We start from the raw sequence: 8640 nt of genomic DNA, 5'->3' as shown, positions 1-8640 counted from the left end.
GCATCAAAATGAGAGCATTAAATGCTCGTTTATTAACCCATTTTTGGGGTGTTTTGTTTTTTGAAATTTTGAGGGTGTTTTTGGGTGTTTTCTTGCATGTCTGTAGCCCTAGCGTCCGCCGGCCCAAAGGCTAGGCGACTTAGGCACTCGCCTAGGGCCTCTTATTGAATAAGGCACCAAAAAAAAATTTTAATAAGGCCTAAAAAAAAATTTCATAAAAATTGAAAGCCTCTAATAATAATAAATAAGTAATAAGGGCCAATTTAATAAGGACCAGCATTAAAAAAAAAAATAAAAATCTAACCAACGTCTCTGTCCCTTTGCTGGAATTTGGAGAATGAAATATTATTATAAAACCTATCACCACCAACATCTATTGTTTCTGAGTGATGGAATTTCACATTAAAAGAGGAATCAAATAGTATTGTTTATTTTCAAAGTGGAATGTAGGATGTCTCTTGTCTCTTTAATGTTGGAATTTTACATAAAAACGAGAACATTCACTCATATCTATTATCTAGCTTGCAATTTTTCTTACTCTCTCAAAGATCAAGAACCTTCATGCTAATTCTCCAAAACCTTCTTCCTCTCTAAAACAAGAAATCTCCGACTCCAAGAACTCTCTAGTCACTGCCTCTCTAAATCAGATTTTATTGTTCTATTTTTATAATTTATTTTATTATAGTCAAAATATTTTTTTTATATATAAATTGTGTTTGTTTAATTTGTTAATATTTTTAATCAAACATGTCTACTAGTAGAAAATATGTATCAGGATATAAAAAATAAATAAATAAATAAAAAAGAGAGAGGGAGAGAGGAACTCTAAATAAATTTGTTATTAGTAATAAACAAAATACAGAATATAATTTAGGTGAAAAACTCATAAATGAACAAGAAATTCATTAAAAAGAATTAGAAGATAATGAAAATATTATTGATGTACCTAACTCTATTGTTACAAATATTTATGACACAGGCCAATGAAAAAATATTGATGCAAAATTAAGGGATTTATTAGTAGAAAATGGTCAAATAAGATACAATAATATAGATTTTCCTAAAGATGAGAACTCTAGGCATTTTTCTAGTACATATTATATGAAAATTATCAAATGGGGTGTAACATAATAGAAAATGGCTAGTCTATTCAAAAGATTTAGATATAGTATTTTGTTTTTGTTGCAAGTTGTTTAATTCAAAACCTAATGAAACGCAACTAGATAACGAAGGAACTAATGACTGGAAAAATCTTAGTGCTAAACTTAAAAGTCATGAAACAACCAATGAACATATTATTAACATGAATGATTGGGTTGGTTTAGAAATGAGATTGTTAAAAAATAAAACAATTGATAAAAATGTCCAAGAACAAATTAACAGAGAGAAAGATCATTGGAAAAGAGTATTATTGAGAATTATTGTTGTAGTAAAGAATCTTGATAATAATAATTTGGCATTTAGAGGACAAAATGAAAAGATCTACCAATAAAATAATGAAATTTTTTTAAGTCTAATTGAAATGATTGTAGAATTTGATCCAATAATGCAAGTGCATATTTGGCGTATTCAAGATGGGAAAATTCATAATCATTATCTTGGACATAAAATAGAAAATGAATTGATACATTTGCTAGCAACAGAAGTAAATAAGGGTATCATTGAAAAAGTTAGAAAAGCAAAATGGTTTTTAAATAAAATATAGTAATAATATTAAAATAAATATTTCTTTTTTTACTTTAAAAAAAAAATAAAAAATAAGACCTCATTTCAAAGTTTGACCTAAGACCCCAAAATATATTGGGCCGGCCCTGTTGCTAGTGACATATTGACAGCCTTGTAAATGATTCAGTCTTTGTCATCTCGCAGGACTTGTCACATCTTTTTTTTCCTAAATACATAAAGGCTTTTTCAGTTTTATTAGAGAATGAATACACCATTCAAAAGAGAAATGATTATTTTCCTCTTTCAGTCCTTCTCCAATCCTCCTAATTTTTTGAATCTGTGAGCCCAACTCACATAGTCACATATGCCCCATAAATTTAATATTGGTTTGAAAATTGGAAGGATGGGAGAATGACCGAAAGAGGATGTATAGCATGTGTGAAAAGGGAAAGTGAGAAGTGATTCGCAAACGCATGTGCTCTCTCCCCTCCATTTTGAAAACAATGATTGAAAGTATTTCAGCTACTTGAGAGAGAGAGAGAGAGAGAGAGAGAGAAGATGGTGGCACTGGGTTGTTCAAATGTGTTATCCTTGTTCAAGTATGTAAATGCATTTGGCATGCATGGACAGCCAAATAGCAAATTGACATAAAGAAGCCTGCAGGGATAGCCAAGTGTATCACAGAAGATTCCAGGTTTTTTTTTTTTTTTTTTTTTTTTTCCTTGATGAATAAATATGTTCGGTATACATCCAACGTTGGGTTTAGGAATCACAAATGTCATTTCCATGAGATTCCTTGTTGTCCACATTGAAGACCAGGGTCATTTCTTTGCCTTTGTGTTCTTAGAATTCTCTCGGTGGTTTCTTGTTCCCGCGCTTCTGTAATTCTTTAAGGTCTCTCTGCTTTTTCCTGCACTTTCCCTTCCTCCTCTGTTTCACCTGTCTTCCTCTGCTCATGGCACCAACTAAAATTCCGCACCTTCCATTAGAGAAGAGATATTGTAGGAGACCAAAATCATGTACGTAGTCAACTTGATTCACAATTTTGAGGACTTGACCTCCAAGAGAACTCTTTCATTTCAGTGAAAATTTGCTTGCAATGTGTAAAAATCGTTAGGATTCCTCCTCCAAAACATTTGAGTTCTCTTGGGTTATCAGGTGGTGGTTGTTCCTAATCTTTCCCTGTTTATGCTCTGTTTTCTTCTGCTCATGGCACCTCCTAACAACCCCGTTGACACTAGAGAGAAAATTATGGGCAAATGTTCTATTTATCTTACGGCAAGTTTAGTGTTAAAGGTGTCACTTTGCTCTCTGAAGCTCCTAGCAATGTTTTCTTCAGTCCCTTTTGTTCCATCTGGCGATCTTCTGATGCTCCACTTCCCCTGATCCAGGATGTTCTTGCGCGGTCTTACAATGGTGGATTCCTAGGATTCCACAAAGAGAGAAACCATCCGATAGGTTGATTAACTCCTTGGGTAAATTCAATGGTAGAGATTTTATTAGCATCTTTAGGTTCAAAGCCTTTTGGTCTACCATGTGGGTGGGAAACTCTGGGTCAGATTTACAAATGGAGACCCAATGGGTGCTCTTAGATGTTCCCGAGGTAAGGTCCAACGTTATAATCATACCCACCATTGAAGGAGGAGGTTTTAGGTCTGCTCTTCATCCTGGCTCTGATGGGCATGTGATGATTTGTGCAGAGAGTGGTTCTACCCAAGTGAAATCATCGAGTTTTGATGCAATCGCCTATGTTCATTGCTCTGAAAATCCCTACGAGTTGATGAAAGAGGCCTATGGAGCTCTTAGGGTACACCTCAATACCTTTAGTGCTGTTTGCCAAAGTCTATAAACTATTTTTCTCAAAATTAACCTTAACATTCTTACTTTTTACATCATATCAATCACTTTTTATCACTATTCAAATAAAAAAAAAATCACTACAAAACAAAAAATTTTCACTTTTTCATACAAAACATTCTAATTTTTTTTTCCTACATCAATCAAATCTATAGTAAAACTCCACCTCCATTTTAACTTCCTTTGGCAACAAGCACTAGGCTCCTACGAGTTGATAAGAAATTCTTTTTTCTTTTTCTGTTTTTTACTCTTCTTAATTTGACGTGGAGGCTAATTTAATTTTACTACTATTTTTGTTACAGGTGAAGATTTTTATGGTCAAGATCCAAACGGAGACCCTACGGGGGTCTATTGGCTACAAGGGCTTCATATAGTCCACTGTGCATATAACAGTATGTGGATGGGGCAGATGATACAACCTGATTGGGACATGTTCCAATCAGACCATCTCTGTGCCAAATTCCATGCAGCATCAGGGACCATTTCTGGGGGTCCTATCTACGTGAGTGACACTCTGGGAAGTCACGATTTTTATCTCCTTAAGATGCTACTGTACTCTGATGGTACCATTCCAAAGTGCCACCATTTTGCCCTCCCTACTAGGGCCTGTCTCTTCAGGAACCCACTATTAGATCAGAAGACAATACTCAAAATTTGGAACCTCAATAAGGTATACATTTTTTGATTGTTTGGATGAATAACAATTTTTATACCACACAAAGAAATACAGAGTACACTCCACAAGAGGGAAACCACCACTGGACCACAAGTTGCTCAGCAACTTTACAACAAAAACAAACAGGCTAACCCAAACAATAAGGAACCCATATCTATCTATATACAAAGACTTCTCTATACAGAAAACAAAACAAAGAATTCTCTCTATACTGCAACTATACAGGGAAACAAATATAAAGAATTCAAACAAAAGCCTCAAAGAAGCATCACCAGACCACCCAGCAGCACATCAATAACAGCTACAAACCATCAGCACAACAGCAGCTCAACAAGGAGCACAGAAACAGCACAACATTAAACAACAGATCCTGCCAGAATCAAAACAGCACTCCAAAGCAGAGAACTAAAACACCACAAGCTCCTCAGCTATCAAATTCACCCATCAGCACAGCAGAAAACACCCTAACAGCAGCATACCAGCAGCACAGCAACATCTCAAAAAAAGCAACCCACTACAAGCACATCAGATCTCCAAAACAACAACTAAATCAGAATACTAACAGGAATACCCCAGTTATGACAGAAAAGAACATTATCATCCGAAGCTTGCTTTAAACTTGCCTGAACCTTTCCCCACAACTCGAGAGCTAACCTCCCAACATATGTTTTGCAAGATCTTCTCCAAGGTATACATTTTTCCACATACTTTTATATTTGCTTTACCTTTACTGAAATTTTACAGTCACAACAAAAGCAAACAATGTCGGGGTCTTTTCAAAAAAGGACAATTTCTTCTCAACTGATCCAATTCAAATTCTCATCATTTATCCTAAAAGCTTAAAGTTGACAAGAAATTGTAGACTCAATCATTTATGTTAAATAGTGTAAAAGCCTTTGAATCACAAATACTCAATTCATTACAGTATGGAGGTGTTATTGGAGCATTCAACTACCAAGGAGCTGGTAGGGATCCCAAAGAGCAAAAACTCAGAGGCTACCCTGAGTCTTACAAGGCAATTTCTGGTTCAGTGCATGTTGATGAAATCGAATGGAAGCAGAAGCAAATGGGTTCGGCTGAGGAGTATCAAGTATACCTCAGCCTGGCTGAGAAACTACTATTGAAGACCCCCAAGTCCGCAGCAATGAAAATCACTCTCCCAGCATCTTCTTTTGAGCTTTTCAGCTTTGTGCCGATTATGAAGCTCAATCACACCACTAAATTTGCACCCATTGGACTCACAAACATGTTTTAACTGTGGTGGAACAATTCAAGGATTGAGGTACAACACATCTGGATCTAGGCCTAGTGCTGAGATTAAGGTTAAAGGTGAAGGGAATTTCTTAGCTTACTCGAGTGAGTGTCCAAAGAAGTGTTACTTGAATGGTGATGGGGTGGTTTTTGAGTGGTTGGCTGGTATCAATGGTGACAAGGTGATGTTGAATCTTTCTTGGATTAAAGAGGTTGGTGGCATCTCTGATGTAGCTTTCTTCTTTTGAAATGAGTAATGCTACTCTTCACACATATTTAACATTGGGTGACAAAATGTGTTTTAAGTGGTTTTTCTTTTCTTTTTTTTGTTTTTACGTGACTAAAATAAAAAGCTACTTATAACACATCATGTCATAGCATTACTCATTTGGAAAGATAAGAGTTTACTGACTGAACTTTAGTGCTTGCGTGGGGACAAATGTAAATATATCCCTCTATGTAGATTTAATGCGTTTTACAGTCTGCTTTTTCATAATCTTTGTATCAGTTTTTCATCCAACTGTCACAGATACTAATAGTACCTGCTTTGATGTGTTTGATAACCAGGAAGGTTTTACATTTTAATGGTATTATTAATGTTTAAATAAAATGCAGGGACTGGAATCCCCTGCAATTGGCTGAATGGATTGCAGCCAATTTCAGGGCCCGTCAGGCTGAAATGTAGCCAATCCCGATCCTTAAATGCAGAATCCATAAAGAGAAAAGCAAAAGCAAAGCACAAGTTCCTGAACCTATATACACTAACATAGTTATCTTGAGTTTCTTGCCCATTTTAAAGCCACAAGAATTTCTTTGGCCACACCATCATGATATCTTATCTTCCTAATTCGATAAATGTTAAAAGCCTTCGAGTTGAGGATCAATCTCAGGACAGCCGTGATAGTAGGTCCAGAAGGCACCCCTTCGGAGCTTATGTATCACTCTCATGGCCTTGATGTGAATGTAAACCTTTAACGGAATGGGAAGGTTAACCTCAACCTATTGAATCACTGGTACCAATGTTACGGACCTAAGGAACAAAGGTGGAGTCCAAAACAATCCAACATATCACAGGTACTTGTTTCTATCCAAAGTTCGGCTTTGAATAGAAAACCTTATCTCTATGAATCACCTATCCGTTTCAAAGTTTTCATGGCGTGGTATCTACAAATACAAGCTCACGATTCTTATCAACTATAAAGCTCAGATGGGTATGGATAAAGCTATGAAATTTTGAGGGCATTTGATGCGAATGGCATTTATTGTAGGCATCACTATACCCAGCAACAACATGAACACGTATTCTTCAAAAAAAAAAAAAAAAACATGAACATGAACATGTATTCAAGGAAGCGGAGCCTATGGAGGAGAGGAGTGAAAATTTCGGGCTTACAAGCTACATCAAAGAAGATCTGGAGTAAACTGAAGATTCTACTGGACTTGGATATGTAAGGATTCGATTGTTTAGGTTGCTGTTTCACTAGAATACTAGAGTGCCAAATCTCATTCGTTGAAGCTATGCTAGAGAATCCACCATGGACAAAGAGCACCTTTGTATTGGGTTATAGAATTCATGCTGATTTTTGAGGAGTTTATAAATTGTATGAGGTAACTTTATCTCACACGGATCAGGATCCTCCTCTTTGTAGTTCACACAATCTTAACAATCATATTTTTTCACCTAAAATAGAGAAATAAATGTTGGGTTGACAAAATCTGAACCATTAATTAAACAAAACAATTAACATGATAAGAATTCCACCCTAAGTTACATAGAAACCATCCTACTAATCTAATGAAATGGACGGAATCCATTTCATGGCCTATCATCTCAAGGGGTAGCTCAATCAGCCGGAAACTACGCCTCAAGAAGTGGAAGTTACTACTTCGAATCTCCCCTTACCCCTTTCGTTGTGGCTTGGGGCTTGTCACTTATTAAAAAAGAGTATATTTTTATGCTATGTAATTTTGTTAAAATTACATAGAATTGTATACACCAACAACAAATCAGTGAAATACATCCTCTCCATTTCGAAATGGATTGTAAAGTGGATCCTATTCCAATATGTGCAATACCATATCATCGTGCTTCGTTAGCAATGGTGTTTAGTTCATTATCAGCTGTGAGAAGGCTCTGACTCTGTTCTATGTTAAATATAAGAAAATTATATAGGAAATCAAGCTTATTTATCAATTGCGAATTTGGGAACTTGGTTTGTGTAAAATTATTGCTTACAAAAATATAGATCTTTCTCGAACAAACTGTTAATTTCAGACAATAACACCATAACATCTTAAAAAAAATTGAAGCAACGAAAGCAAAACTAACAAATCAATACATAGGATTAAGGTAGCGTGTACGAGAAAACCTGTTAGCGAAGTCGAAGAATCTTCAGCCGCTTTTGGATTCGGAGAGAACTTGGAATGTGAATTTGTGAATTCTGAGTTAGAAAAGGCATATTACGAGTTTGTGCGTGAATCTAACAGCATCCAATCACAGAGAGAGAGAGAGAGGGGGGGCAGAAGGGGGGTGTTTGGTTATGGTTGTTGTTAGATTCGCGCACAAACTTGAAATTTGACTATTCTGGTTATTTTCGTCCCCTGCAGTTCTGGAAAAACGAAGAGAGAGGGAGAGCGATTGGGGAGGCCCGGGAGGGGTATCGTATTGTATCTGAAGCTGCGTACGCCGTACGGAGCCTTTTTAGTTGAATTTTGGTTACATGAATGTCGGTGTCGACGCCGGTTGAAGATCGATGGAATTCGAATATTCCATGGCTTTTTTTGCCATTATTGAAGAAAGCTTTTGAAAAGGGTCACTTTTTGCTATTTTGGTTGTTGTGATGTGACATTGAAAGTAGTTTTACTTTTATTTGGGGACGAATGTTGTGTGATTTTTTTAAAGAAAACTTAAAATATTGTCAAACCGAGTCTTGATCTCTTTAGGATAAATTATATTTAACCTCTTTAAATTACTATTTTAATGATAATTTATCTTCAAAATTATTAATTATAATAATTTACTCTCTAAACTACTAAAATAATGACGATGTACCCCAAAACTAAGTATGCACACATGTCCTTTCCTCCTATCTTATTTTAGTTTTTTTGGTAAAACGCTCTATTGACTTAGACATTAGAGGTTTTCCGACCCTCTAATAATTGGCAGTTTTTAGTGACCAAAATTTTTTTTG

The 8640-nt window shown here is 35.8% G+C and overlaps 1 pseudogene; it reads left to right on the top strand.

Moving 5' to 3' along the window:
• Window positions 1-2408: 2408 nt before the first annotated feature.
• Window positions 2409-7810, top strand: LOC132169170 (stachyose synthase-like; annotated as a pseudogene).
• The last annotated feature ends 830 nt before the right edge of the window (window positions 7811-8640 follow it).

The sequence above is a fragment of the Corylus avellana genome, chromosome ca2 (genome assembly GCF_901000735.1).
Source record: "Corylus avellana chromosome ca2, CavTom2PMs-1.0".
Classification (NCBI taxonomy): domain Eukaryota; kingdom Viridiplantae; phylum Streptophyta; class Magnoliopsida; order Fagales; family Betulaceae; genus Corylus; species Corylus avellana.
Note: the sequence above shows the minus strand (reverse complement) of the source record. Positions and strands in the feature narration are given on the sequence as shown.